This window comes from Ovis aries, chromosome 24 (genome assembly GCF_016772045.2).
Source record: "Ovis aries strain OAR_USU_Benz2616 breed Rambouillet chromosome 24, ARS-UI_Ramb_v3.0, whole genome shotgun sequence".
Taxonomy (NCBI): domain Eukaryota; kingdom Metazoa; phylum Chordata; class Mammalia; order Artiodactyla; family Bovidae; genus Ovis; species Ovis aries.
The window spans coordinates 1,415,942-1,430,990 of record NC_056077.1 but is presented as its reverse complement, the minus strand read 5'-3'; positions in this window follow the sequence as shown (position 1 = coordinate 1,430,990).

Below are 15,049 nucleotides of genomic sequence, written 5' to 3'. Positions count from 1 at the left end.
GCCAGTACACAAGTGACTGAGCTTGCCTGGGCCTACCTGCCTAAGGAGGGACAACACCCAGGAGCTGAATTTACTCCTGAGGTCGCTTCCACAGCCCCAGAGACCAGAGGAATCGAGGAGATGAAACAGGAATGCAAACATTACCTGGGGACCCTCACCCTGGCCCCCGAGCTTGGGAAACCCAGCTGGGTGGGGGCCTTCGGCAGAGAGCTCACATAGTCCGGGGCAGGGCAGTGGGTGCAGGTGTGGGGGGGCTTTGTGGGAAGGCTGGGGGTGCTGGCATGAGAGTGGCAGGCAGACAGAGGAGGGCTGGCAGGCAGGCCTGCAGCCGCCCCCTTGGCCAGGCCCGCTGGTGACCTTGCCCGCCTCCTCCAAGCACTTAACAGGCCGCTTGCTCCCTCTCGGAGACTCTGAGTGGTCCTGGTTCTCAGCTAAGTGGCTCCACGCCGCTGCCGTGAGGGCCTTTGGGGCTCGGTGTGCGTCTAGCCACCGTCCTCTGTCTATTTTCAGGGCTCTTTGGGCTGAGTGCTGGGTGGAGCCCGGCCTCCCACCGCGGCCCCGGGGGGCTGCACTGGGGCTATTTGTGTCCTCTTTGGGGCCTCCGGCTCCTGGCGCCTCCGGGGGCCGGACGTCCCTTCAGATGTTCTTGGGATGCCCTTGGCCAAGGATGCTGGGGGTTGGGGGTGGCGCCAACTCCTCTTTCCTGCTGGAAAACTGTGGTCTGGAGAGAGAGGAAGGGTTGTGCTCAGGATGGCCAGCAGGAAGAGCCAGGCCCCTTCCAGGTCAGGATCTACCCCCCCCAACCCATCCGCTTGATGCAGCCAATGGTGGGGGCGGGTGCTGAGGAGGTAACCAGAGCCACTGGCTGCTACCCACAGGATGCCATCAGACCCCTTCCCCAGCCATCGTGATCACCACGAATGCTTCCAGACGTTGCAAAGTGTCCCCTGGGCAGAGTCCCTGCGCTGAGAACTGCTGAGGTGGCGGTGGGGGGCGTGAGGGGGTCCCACAGAAAGGTGATGTGAAGGTCTTCTGGGGACTCCTGTGGGGGGATGTTTGGGGCCTGGGGACCCCCAGTCGCACTGCATGTGGGACCCTGACCCGTGTTGTCTGACGGGGGCCATAGTGTAGCCCAGAGCCCCCTGCCAGCCCCCCGGGGGCCGCCGGAGGAGCGCCAGACTTCACCCTTCTTCCTGACGAGTGCCAGAGTCCCCGGCATGAGACGGCGGGCGCCCCGGGCCCACTGTGGCCTGTAGCCTGCCAGGCAGAGAGCTGGACACCCTTTCATAGTCACTGACAGCAGACCATGCCTCCAGTTTGCAGACAAGGCCCGGAGAGGTTAAGGGTTTGCCAGCGGTCACACAGCGCTCAGGCCAGATGAGGGCTCGTCTGGGAGGACTGACTTCAGGGCAGCTCCATGCCCTTGACGGGAGCCTCCAGAGGGGCTGGGCAAGGGGGGCTGGGCGGGTAGGAGGCAGGGATTGGGTGGAGAGTACGCGTTTGCACTGGTCCTCCTCCATGCTTGCCCTCCGAGTGACCTGGGCTCTTATCTGGAGCCTGCACACCCCTAATCGGCTCGATTGCCCACAGAAGCACTTGCAGCTGATGTCACTGGAGCCTCTTAACATCAGAGGCGGCTCCCCCCGCTGACTTTCTGCCGGACAGTCCAAGGTCGCTGGGACCACGCCTGCAGGGGGTGTCGAGAACAGGGGTGGGAAGCGTGGTGCCCCCCTTGGGGCAGGCCAGCTTAGATCGGGGTTGGGGGAGGCACCCTGTGCAGAGGGGGAGAGGGGACCCCACTCAAGGCCCCTCCAGGCCCTGTCCCCAGGGACCTCACAATCTACACTCAGGGTCAGCCAGGGATGCGGTGTGCCCCCCGGCCGCCTCAGGGCCCCCACTCATTTTTTTCCTTGGGGTTGCAGAGGCATAAGGTGGGGTGGGGTGTGAGCAGCCCTGAGACCTATCAAAGGTTAGGGTGTCCAGGACAGCCAGCCCCAGAGCCCAAGACCCAGAGCTTAGCCGGGGCTCAGGCCCCAGTACTAACAGCATCCAGACAGCTCCTCTGTCCCCTGGCTGGGGCCCAACCGCACCTACACCCCTGGACGCCTCAGCCCAGCTGCTCATCGTCACCCATCCACCCTTGCTCCCTGAAAAGGCCCCCGAGTCCCGTTATTCCCGTTAGAGAGGCAAAGTCACCCAGCTGGTGGGGGCTGGGCAGGCCCCAGACCCTCTCACGGCTCAATGCCCTGCACCCCACGGCCTCCACTGTGACCCCACACCTGACCCCCAGGGACCAGGGCCTCCAGGACATGGAAGACCGTCGCCAGTCAGTCCAGTCACTTCCACAGGGCTCGGCCAGGCCCAGTGTGGCTAAGAGCTGACAGGGTGAAGGCGCCAGAGCCCGCAGCCCTTCTGAGGCCAGCGGAGCCTGTGGTGGTGGGTGCCAGCCTGGGACAAGGAGTCTGGACAGGCGGTGGGCGGGCAGGCCGGGTGGGCGCCCCCCCTCCCCAGGCTCCCTGCCAGGCCCATCGGCTTCCACCTGTCAGCCTGTAGGAGACTGCCAAGTTAGGGACCACCCTAAGGCCCTCACTCCTGACCCTGCTGCAAGCCTGGGTTCCCGAGACCACCCCAAGCTTCCGAGAATCTTCAGGACTCACAGTCCCATGATGCCCAGGGGCACAGCTTATCACTGGGACAGAGCAGTGGCGGGCCAGGGTCCACACCCCAGATCCCCTGTCACCCCCAACACACCCCTAGCATGTCTGTGAGGGCACATGGGCAGTGCTCCAAGCCGTGTGCTGGGGTGTCCCTGGGGATGCTACGAGCTCAGGGACTCCCAGGTGCAGGTGGGCAGGAGGCCCGTGGGAGCCTCCCTGAGGCCGCTTCCAGCTGCACTGCTGACTGGGCTCTGGGATCCAGAGATGCCCTCACCTCCCCCAGCCCCAGCTTCCTCGCCCGGGAAAGGTCTGGGTGGGAGGTAGGTTGAATCCTGGCCTGGACCATGCGTGCGTCTGCCCCTAACATCCATGTTGGACGTCAAGGCCCAGCTGATGGAGCCTCTGTGTGGCTCTGGAAGGCTCTCCAGGGCGATGAGTTGGGGACGGTGTAGAAGAGGAACACGGGTGCAGGGGCCTGTGACCCCGCACGTGGCCGCTGAGTGCAGCCAGGTGGGGGCTGAGCTGGGCAGCCTTGCCTGCCCACCTGCCCTTGGCCTCCGGCATCAGCAGCCTCGCCATGTCAGCCTGTTTCTGGCCCTGCTCATGCAGACGCAAAATCTCCCCTAAATCCTGTATTTAATTTTGTTCTCTGGGAAATTGTAGGAGGTTTTGGAGATAAAGCTGAGCTGATAAGTCAGGGATTTGGCTGTTCTTGAAGAAACTCTTGGACTGGGAGGGGGCAGGTGGGTCCAGGATGACTGAGTCAGCTTAGGAGCCCACTCAGAGCACACACAGCAATGCCCCCTCGCCCCCGCCAGCGGCCCTGAAGAGTCTACAGCTGGGTCAGCAGGTTCCCCAGGGTGAGGGGCATGAAGGACACACATGGGGGCCAGACCCTAAGGAACACCTTCAAGGCGGTGTTAGAAGGTGGGTCCATGCACAGCAAGACTTGAGGGGCTGAATTACATGCGGCCAGGCGGAGGGCAGTTGTTGATGCTCAGCCATCCTTTGAATTCTCTTCTCAAAGTTGTGCTTCCAGAGACCCTTCCCCTGGGAGAAGGGGTGTCAATCCTGCCCTCGCTGGCTGCTCTGCCCTGGACTTAGCCAACACCCTCAGCCCTGGAATAGTCTCTTCCAATCTGCCACACGTGTGGCCAGAGCCGAGTGGGGAAGTAGAATGGGAGCCTCCCTCATTTGGGAACATATACACCTTTTAATGTGACCCCAGGTGACATTTGGTTTGTCAGCCTTGAAACCTACTGGCGGATGTCCACCAGGGGCCTCGGAAATCCTAGTGGTAAGGCGATTTTGGTCTGGTCTGCTCATTACTGTTGGATTTGTCTCTTTAATGCAAGTGATGTTAATGCTAGTGATGTTGAAGCTGAAGCTCCAATAATTTGGGCACCTGATGCGAAGAACCGACTCATTAGGAAAGACCCTGATGCTGGGAAAGATTGAAGGCGAGAGGAGAAGGGGATGACAGAGGATGAGATGGTTGGATGGCATCACCGACGCAATGGACATGAGTTTGAATAAGCGCCAGGAGTTGGTGATGGACAGGGAGGCCTGGCGTGCAGCAGTCCATGGGATTGCAAAGAGTCGGACACGACTGAGCGACTAAACTCAACTGAACTGATGTTTAGCCAGTGGGCAGGAGGTGGCTCAAACCCAAGAGTGTTGTGAGTTGCCCATTGGACCCCTTTGTATCCTCTTTGCCTCTGGAGTGTCTCCTCTCTCCTTGCACACACCTCAAGCTGGTTTCTTATGTTTCCTTAGCCGAGTCTGAGTTCCTTTCACTCAAGCAAAAGTTTGTGAATACTGGGTGTGCCCCTGACTCTGGACTGCTGAAGGCAGAGGACGGAGGAGCTCCTGAGCCAATTCAGACTGCAGGAGGCAATCAGGGCAGACTTCCTGGAGGAAGGGTGAGTCTGCAGGAAGCAGGGTGGAGAGCACCCCAGGATGGGTGCTGAAGCCTGGGGTGACCCAGGTCCTGGCTTTGCTATAGTGACAGGGCTGGTCATCGCGGTGACTTCCCACAGCAAAGGCATTTCAGTCCCTGGTGAGCTATCCAGGGCCTGCCCCACACCATCCTCACTGAGGGACATGTCAGTGGCCACCCAGCAGGGTCAGGGGAGAAGGAGAACCGGTGCCAGCTCTTTGATCTCTGCCTGTGAGTGACTGAGTGACTTGGGTCACTTCTGCTCCTGTGTTATAGACCCGAGCAGGGCACGGGGCTTCACCCAGCTTCCAGGGGCCGCTGGGGCCTCTCCTGAGCTACCCCGTGCAGACGTGGGACTTGGGGTCTGGCTCCGGCCATGAGGAGAAGACCTCTGTTGTCCAGGCTCCCTGTGCACTGGGCCCACCTCGACCTCAGAGACGGCAGGTCCCCCCCTGAGAAGCTGCGTCCCCCAGCCGCCCCCTTCTCTCTGTCGTTCCGAGGGACAGGCAGACGGAGTCCAGGTGCACTGGACCATGGCTAGACCATGGGTGGTGGCCCCAGGGACTCATCTTTCACAGGGGCCCCCAGAGGCCAGGACAGGCCCTCCCTTGGTGATGCCGCCTCTGTCCAGCCCCTGGAGGCAGAATCCAGGTCCCGCTCCTGTGCCTGCTCCGCGCTGGCGTCCTTGCAGTAGGCAGTCAGAGCGTCCTAAGGCGTCACAGAGGGCCTGTCCATTCTGGTTGCAGGCTTCAACCCCACATCCCCACACCTGACTGCTTGAACTCCTCCATGGACGGAGAGCTCCCTCCCTGTGAGAAGCACAGCTGTGCTGCCCCGGGCTGAGATTAAAGCGCCTGCGTCTCAGCATTCTCTGTTTCATGGACACGTCTCAGGCCTCGCTCGTCTGCGTCCAGATCCCAGACGCTTGTGTCCTTCAAGGACATGCTTGTGTCTTCCTTGTTGCTGCGCTGATCTGACTGTTGGGTACACTCCTTTTTCCGCTTTGTTCTCATTATAAACTCCACTGCGGTGCGGCTTGGTACAGGTGACTTTTTGCTTGTGTTTAAAGCTTCCCTCTTAGTTGCAATCTTTCCTAGGGCTGGATTTCAGGGGCTGGAAGTGCCACGTTGAGCGCAGGAGCATCTCTTCATGTCAACTGCCCAACCACTTCCAGAAAAGCCGACCCAACTGGCTGGGCCCACGGGACAACCCCACCTGTGGTGGGTTTCAAACCCATGGGGGTGTGATGGTGGTGGGCAGCCCATCAGATTTTTATTACTTTCAGGTGGCATCTGGGTAATAATAACATATCCTAAAGAATTGAAAGTAGTGTTCAACTAAAAGCCTGATGCCCATGTTCACAACAGCTGGAAGGTGGAAACAACCCAGATGCCCACCAGCAACGAGGATAATCCATGTGGTGGAATATTACTCAGCCATGAAAAGGAGTGACACGCTGACACGGGCTACAGCCCGGATAAACCTCGAAACCGGCGTGTGCGGCGAAAGGAGCCAGAAGCCACAGGGCAGATACCCGCGTTTCCACTCGCATGAAACACCCAGAACCTGGAGGCCCACAGACAGAATGCAGGTCGGGGGATGCCAGGGGCTGGGGGAGGAGGGCTGGGAGTGAGCGCCAGCGGGGACGGGGTGACGAGAAAGTTCTGGAACTGGATGAATGGAATAGGTGCGGCCAGCTTGGATCTAAAACGGTGAACACGGTGAATGCTCTGTGTTGTTCAGTCGCTCAGTCATGTCCGACTCTGTGGCCCCACGGACTGCAGCACGCCGGGCCTCCCTGTCGTTCAGCAACTCCCAGAGCTTGCTCTAACTCGTGTCCATTGAGTCGGTGACGCCACCCAATCGTCTCATCCTGTCGCCCCCCTCCTCCTGCCCTCAGTCTTTCCCAGGATCAGGGTCACGGTAAAGAAGCAGCGCCACTGGTAACATGCTCGGGCGGCCTTTGCTCTGTGCCCGGCGGGCGCGGCTCTCACCTCCCAGGGGGGCTCATAACTGTGACTACAGATGGGGACAAGGCCTGCGGGTGGCCTCCCGGCTGGCTAGCCGGCCAGAGGAGGCATGGCCGCTGCTTTGCAGGCGCTGTCTCGTTCCCCGCGTCCTGAGCTCTGTCCGGCTCCAGGTCCTCGGGCAGGAGCTTCTCTGTGAAGCTGCCTTAATAAGCACCGTTTATGCTGCGTCCAGTGATTCCTCCTCCTCCACCAAGAGTGAGGCGCCCATGTGCCTTCTGTTGCAGGATTGCTGGTTTCAGGCCCTCCCAGCCTTCGAGCCCACCCGTGACCACCTCTCCATTCAGACAGCAGAGACCCCGCTTGGGAAAGACCTGAGGGTGGGAACCAGGCTGGGGCTTCAGGCCGCCCAGATGAGCTCCACCCAGGAGCTGCACACACACACACCTCCCTCCATCCTCACTCACCAGGTTGGGAGACCGCCTGCATCCCCATTTCACAGATGGGGAAATGGAGGCAGGGTCACAGGATGGCTCCCGGCCACACAGCCTCCGGGGTGACCTGGCTGTGACGCCTGCAGCAGCCACACGCAGCCCCCGCCTTCAGGCAGGTGAACTGGGTCCTGTGTGTGATGCCCTCCCTGGTGAGGCACAGACAGGGCAGCGCCCGCGGCCCTCAGCCCCTGCCTACCCCACTGCCCGGGGCCCATTCTCAGCCCGTCAGCCTCCCTCTCGTCCACCCGGCCGCCTGGCTGGCAGACGTGGCTCAGAGCCCAGCTCGGCTGGGGCCAGCTTCTTGCTGCAGCCTTGCTCCTGGCCAGCCCGCCTGCCCAGGCTCACGTCTCCTGTCTCTGTTTCGATCCTGGGCCTCACATCCCTGAGGGAAGAGGCTCCACTGCCTCCTCGGGGGTCAGACCACAGCCTTGGGGGCGCCTGCCGCCACCTGGGCTGGGTGCCCACCAAGCCTCGCCGAGGGGGATGCTCCCTCCAGGAAGCCCTCCTGAGCTCCTCCTCAGGGGCGGGGCCTGGTCTTCCTCCTGCACGCGGGCCCCTCCCTGCTCCCAGATCCCCACATCCACTGACTATGCCAAGGCCAGGCTCAGGGCTGTCTGAGCCACTTCAAATCCTCTCGTTATGAAAACGTTCCTCTGGCCCCGGGAGAGCCAGGCGAGGAGGGGGGGCCTGTCCCCCGCGCCCGGCCAGTGTTCTGCCTGGAGGCCAGCAGCTCCTTGAGCTGACATTCCAGGTGGCACCGTAGGAGGGCGAGGGGGAGCCAAGGAGACCAGATGGTGCGTCTCTGCCTCTGGCAGTGGCGCAACCTTGGGTCCTTCATGGCCACCTGGGCCTCTCGAGGAGACGCAGGCCCCCAGCTCCCCATCTGGGGACTTCCGGCAGGGACAGAGCTGGTGGGGCCTTGGGCAGAGGTGACCCGGGCTGGACCCAGCAGGAGCCTCTGTCTGGAGATGGCGACAAGGCACGCCGCTCCAGAGGGACGGGCTCTGCATCAGCCCAGTGTGGGGACGGGGCTGCAGCCCCCAGCCCTATGGGCCAGGCTGGGGCCAGGCCCTCGGCAAGTGGATGGAGGGGGCAGGGTACCTCTCCTGGGCGTCCGTGAGGACCTAGGTTCCGTGCTCTGAGGCCCCTCCAGGCCGGGCGTCCTCTGGGAGCTCAGGGTGAGGCGTGGACAGGGCACCCTTCCCAGGGTCCTGCGGGGCAGCCATCCTAATCGTCACCCGCACAGGGACACGGCTGATGGCTGCATCCAAGCTCCCACACATGACCCAGACCTCCAGCTGTGGCCGAGGTGAACCTGGCCCTGCCCTCCCGTGTTTGGGTATCTAACCAGGGGTCTGAGTTCAGGCAGCACGCCCTCCAAGGCCCCTGTGGTCTGGAAACCTAGCCGACACAGCTCAGGGGTTCAACTGACCCATCGGACCCCAAGTGCATAAACGGGACACAGGGCACAGAGGGTCCAAGCATTCCTGCAGGGACGCCCCCTCCCTCCCAGGGCCTTCCCCCTCCCAACTGGGGGCTTGTTGTTCAACCGCTCAGTCGTGTCTGACCCTTTGCAACCCCATGGCTTTCCTGTCCTTCACTTTCTCCCAGAGTTCGCTCAAACTCATGTCCATTGAGTCAGTCATGCCATCCAACCAGCTTATCCTCTGTCATCCTCTTCTCCTCCTGTCCTCAATCTTTCCCAGCATCAGAGTCTTTTCAAATGAGTCAGTTCTTCACCTCAGGTGGCCAAAGTATTGGAGCTTCAGCTTCAGCATTAGTCCTTCCAATGAACACTCAGAACTGATCTCCTTTAGGATGGACTGGTTGGATCTCCTGGCAGTCCAAGGAACTCTCAAGAGTCTTCTCCAGCACCACAGTTCAAAAGCATCAATTCTTCAGCGTTCAGCTTTCTTTATAGTCCAAACTGGTGTTGCCCTTCTTTGGGGCTGGAATGAAAACTGACCCTTTTCCAGTCCTGTGACCACTGCTCAGTTTTCCAATTTTGCTGGCATCTTGAGTGCAGCACTCTAACAGCATCATCTTTAAGGATTTGAGATAGCTCAGCAGGAATTCCATCACCTCCACTAGCTTTGTTCCTAGTGATGCTTCCTAAGGCCCACTTGACTTCGCACTCCAGGATGTCTGGCTCTAGGTGAGTGATCACACCATCGTGGTTATCCAGGTTTTTTGCATGGTTCTCCTGTGTATTCTTACCATCTGCCTCCCAACTAGGGGCTGCCCGTCCATCTCAGGGGGTTCCCCTGCCACCCAGGCAAAGTATTATCGCTGCAATTTAATAAGTGTCTAGGTTTGTCATAGCTTTTCTTCCAAGGAGCAAGCGTCTTTTCATTTCATGGCTGCAGTCACCGTCTGCAGTGATCTTGGAGCCCAAGAAAATTAAAGTCTGTCACTGTTTCCCCATCTATCTGCCATGAAGAGATGGGAACAGATGCTATGATCTTCGTTTTTTGAATGTTGAGTTTTAAGCCAGCTTTTCCACTCTCCTCTTGCACCTTCATCAAGAGGCTCTTTAGCTCCTCTTCACTTTCTGCCATAAGGGTGGTGCATATCTGAGGTGATTGATATTCCCCCCAGAAATCTTTATTTCCATCTTGTGCTTCATGCGCCCAGCACGGCACGTCGTTTTCTCTAGATATAAGTTAAATAAGCAGGGAGACAGTATATAGCCTTCATATATCCCTTTCCCAATTCGGAACCAGTCCGTTGTTCCATGTCCATGTCCAGTTCTAACTGTTGATTCTTGACCTGCATACAGATTTCTCAGGAGGCAGGTAAGGCGGTCTGGTATTCCCATCTCTTTGAAAATGTTCGACAGTTTGTTGTGATTCATACAGTAAAAGGCTTTAGATAATCAAGGAAGCAAAAGTAGATGCGTTTCTGGAATTATCTTTCTCTATGTTGCAGTTTGATCTCTGGTTCCTCTGCCTTTTCTGAATCCTGCTTGAACATCTGGAAGTTCTCGGTTCACGTACTGCTGAAGCCTGGCTTGAAGAATTTTGATCATTACTTTGCTAGCATTGGAAATGAGTGCAACTGTGCGCTAGTTTGAGTATTCTTTGGTATTGGCCTTCTTTGGGAATGGAATGAAAAGCTGATTTTTTCCATTCCTGTTGCCACTGCTGAGTTTTCCAAATCTGCTGGTATCTTGGGCGCAGCACTTTAACAGCATCATCATTTAGGATCTGAAAAAGCTCAGCTGGAATTCCGATACCTCCACTAGCTTTGCTCCTAGTGATGCTCCTAAGGCCCAGGTGACTTCACATTCCAGGGTGTCTGGCTGTAGATGAGTGATCATACAATCATGGTTGTCTGGATCATCAGTCTCTTTGGTATAGCTCTTCTGTGTAGTTTTGCAACCCCAACCCCAACTGGGGCTTCCCCCTTCCTTCCAGGGGTTTCCCCCTTCTCCCAGTGGCTTTCATCTTTTCTCCAGGGACTTTAGCACCCTACCAGGGTCTTCCGCCTTTGTATCAGGGACATCCCCCTTCCTTCTAGGGGCTTCATCCTTCCGACTGGCGGCTTCCCCCTTTTTAGCATGGAATTCCCCCTTTCTTCCAGGGCCTTCTCCTTTGCTACCAGGGCCTTCCCCTTCCCTCACAGGGGTTTCCCACTTAGTACCAGGGACTTCCCCCTTCCTACCAGAGGTTTGCCCATCCTACCAAGGGCTTCCTCCTCCTGCCCAGGGGCTTCCTGCTTCTGACCAAGGGATTCCTTCTACCTACCAGAACCTTCCCCTTCCTACCAGGGGCTTCCTTCTCCTGAGCAGGGCCTTCTATCTTTCTTCCAGGGATTTTTAGTGTCCTACCAGAGGCTCCCCGCTTTGTACCAGGAGCTTCCCTTTCCTGCTAGGGGCTCCCCTTTCCTACCTTGGGCTCCCCTTCCTACCAGGGGCTCCCCCTTCCTACATTGGGCTCCCCCTCTTACCTTGGGCTCCCTGTTCCTACCAGGGGCTCGCCTTCCTACCAGGGGCTTCCCCTTCCTACCAGGCACCCCCTCCTTTCTACCGTGGGCTCCCCCTTCCTACCAGGGCCCCCCTTCCTACCAGGGGCTCCCCCTTCCTACCAGGGCCCCCCTTCCTACCAGGGGCTCCCCCTTCCTGCCAGGGCCCCCCTTCCTACCAGGGGTTTCCCCGTTCCTGCCAGCCACTTCACTCCCTCCCAGGGGCTTCACCTCGCTTCCAGGAGCGCCCACAGGCACTGGGACCGTATCTCTGAAGAGCCGCTCCAGCTGCCAGGTCTGCGCCCCGATGCTGAGCCACAGCCCGTGTCCCAGCCCGGGCCAGTCTGCCTCCTGGCAGGGCTGCCCTGCCTGTGGCCCAGGGCCCCCCTGCACCAGGGACAGCAGTCACTGAGCCCAGAGAGCAGGGGCAGGCGCTTTCCAAGCTCCTGCTAGAGGGTCATCACCTGGCCCTCCTCCTCCTCCATCTCTGCCTGCTCTCACCTCAGCTTCCCCGAGATCAGGCCCAGGCAGGGAAGGGTCCAGGCAGGGGCTGACTCAGGAAGGATCAGTCTGTGTTGCCCTGCAGATCTCCCGTGGGGGAAAGGAGCGTCCTGTCCCTGGGTGTGGAAGGAGTTTATTCTAGGTGTGCAAGGTCCGTCCGGGTGCCTTGGGGCCTCAGAGCTTTGCTGACCCCAGCGCAGTCTCAGATCGCTGTCTGAACGCTGCTGCGGAAAAGGGAGCTGGGCAGTCCCAGCATGGCTGAAGTTGAATTTCTCCGACACAAATTCAGTTTGGAAACAAATAAAGTTAATAAATCATCAATATATCTAATACATGCTTTGTAGCCGAAGACGGAAACTCTCCGGCGGTCCTCAGAGCTCCGACCTGTCCGACTCTGCCACCCCATGGATTGTAGCCCCCAAGTCTTCCCCGTCCATCTAACTTCCAAGCAAGAATACTGGGGGTGGGGGCAGGGTGCAGGGCGGGTTGCCACTTCCTCCCCCAGGAGGAGCTCTACACAGTCAGGAAAAACAAGACCTGGAGCTGACTGTGACTCAGTTCATCAGCTCCTAATTGCAAAATTTGGGGTCAAATTGAAGAAAGTAGGGAAAACCACCAGGCCATTCAAGTATGGCCTAGATCAAATTCCTTATGATTACACAGTAGGGGTGACAAATAGATTCAGGGGATTAGCTCTGATAGACAGAGTGTCTGAAGATCTCTGGATGGAGGTTTGTAACTTTGAACAGGAGGTAGAGACCAAAACCATACCCAAGAAAAAGAAGTGCAACAAGGCAAGACAGTTTCTGAGAAGGCCTTACAAATAGCTGAGAAAAGAAGAGAAGCAAAAAGCAAAGGAGAAAGGGAAAGATATATCCATCTGAATGCAGAGTTCCAAAGAATAGGAAGAAGAGGTGAGAAAGCCTTCTAACAGAAACAATGCACAGAAATAGAGAAAAACGATAAAATGAAAAAGACTAGAGATCTCTTTAGAAAATCAGAGATACCAAGGGAACATTTTTGGCGAAGAAGAGCACAAGAAAGGGCAGAAACGATGTGGACCTCACAGCAGCAGAAGAGATTAAGAAGAGGTGGGGAGAACACAGAAGAACGGCGCAAAAAAGATCTTCATGACCCTGATAACCGTGATGCTGTGATCACTCACCTAGAGCCAGACATCCTGGAGTGTGAAGTCAAGTGGGCCTTAGGAAGCATCACTACCAACAAAGCTAGTGGAGGTGACGGAATTCCAGCTGAGCTATTTCAAGTCCTAAAAGATGATTCTGTGAAAGTGATGCAGTTAATATGCCAGCAAATTTGGAAAACTCACCAGTGGCCACAGGACTGGAAAGGGTCAGTTTTCATTCCAGTCCCAAAGAAGGGCAATGCCAGAGAATGCTCAAACTACCATACAGGTGTGCTCATTTCACATGCTAGCAAAGTAATGTTCAAAATCCTTCAAGCTAGGCTTCAAACGTGAACTGAGAACTTCCAGATGTTCAAGCTGGATTTAGAAAAGAAGAAGGAACCAGAGGTCAAATTGCCAATATCCGCTGGATCCTAAAAAAGCAAGGGAATTCCAGAAAAAATATATAACTCTGCTTCCTGGACTGCATTAAAGCCTTTGACTCTATGGATCACAATAAAAAGTGGAAAATTCTTCAAGAGATGGGAAAACCAGACCCCCTTGCCTGCCTCCTTACCTCATTTCATGGCCAATGTCTCCCTCTGCCGGTCGTGTTGGGAATCGCTGCGGCTCTTAGACTCCCAGCTCAGGAGAGGGCAGTGGGAGATGTCACCCTCCTCAGGTAGGAAGTGAAAGTAACAATGAGAACCGGACATGGAACAACGGACTGGTTCCAACCTGGGAAAGGAGTACGTCAAGGCTGTATATTGTCACCCTTCTTAATTAACTTATATGCAGAGATTAAGTTAGTATGTGAAAATTGCTGTTGTGTCTGACTCTTTGTGACCCCATGTTATATATGCCGTGGAATTCTCCAGGCTAGAATACTGGAGTGGGTAGCTATTCCCTTCTCCAGGAAATCTTCCCAACCCAGGGATCGAACCCAGGTCTCCCGCACTGCAGGCAGATTCTTTCCCCGCTGAGCCACCAGTATGCAGAGTACATCATGTGAAATGCCAGGCTGGATGAACCACAAGCTGGAATCAAGATTACCAGGAGAAATATTAATAACTGCAAGCTGGAATCAAGAAATATTAATAACTGCAAATATACAGATGACACCACCCTAATGGCAGAAAGTGACGAGGAACTAAAGACCCTCTAGATGAAGGTGAAAGAGAGTAAAAAAGCTGGCTTAAAACTCAACTTCGTTGAAGAAACAAAGATCATGGCATCCTGTCCCACCGCATCACTTCATGGCGAATGGGGAAAAAATGAAAACACTGACAGACTTAATTTTCTTCACTCCAAGATCACTGAGAACAGGAGCTGCATCCATGAAGTGAAAAGACACTTACCCCTCGGAAGAAAGGCCATGGCAAACCTAGACAGTGTGTTAAAAAGCAGAAACATCATTTTGCCAACAAAGGTCCATGTAGTCAAAGCTACGGTTTTTCCAGTGTCCTGTATGAATGTGAGAGTTGGATGATAAACAAGGCTGAGTGCCAAAAAAATTGATGCTTTAGGACTGTGGTGGTGGACAAGACTCTCGAGAGTAACCTGGACAGCAATGAGATCAAACCAGAAAATCCTGAAGGAAATCAACCATGAATATTCACTGGAGGGACTGACGCTAAAGCTGAAGCTCCAATACTTTGCCCAGATTTGAAGGGCCAGCTCATTGGAAAACAGCTTGATGCTGGGAAAGACTGAAGGCAGGGGGAGAGGGGACGACAGAGGATGAGATGGTGGGATGGCATCACCGACTCAATCAACATGAATTTGACCAAACTCTAGGAGATGGGGAAGGACAGGGAAGCCTGGCGTGCTGCAGCCCATGGGGTCCCTAAGTGTCAGAGAGGACTGAGCAACTGAACAACAAGAACACCACCCAGGAGCTTCTCCCTCCTGTCCAGGGACTTCCACTCCCAACAAGGGCCTTAAGACTCCCACCCCAGGCTTCCCCTCCCTGTCAGTTAGCTCCCCAACTGCTGGGACCACACCCTCTCTGATGCGCTCCACCAGCTAGATGCTGCGCCTAGCCTGCCTGCTGCCTCCCGCTGCGCCGGCCCGCCCGTGGCTCGGGGTCCGCTCTGCTCTCGGTGGAGCTGGTGTGGGCGGTGCGGGGCTCCTGCTTAAGCATCATCTCACCTTCCTCTCCCCCCACCTGCCTCCTCCTACCTCAGTTTGTCCTAAAGTATTAGACAGGGAAGGGCTCGTGAGAGGGGCCGACCTACAGGAGGAGCGATCTAGGGGGGCGCCCTCCAGAGCCCCCCTGTGGGGAGGACAGTGTCCTGTCCTGGGTGTGCAAGCAGCCTGTCCTTGGGGGCTCAGAGCTCTGCTGACCCCAGCGCAGCCTCAGATCGCTGTCCGAATGAACACTGCTGAGAAGGGAGCAGGGC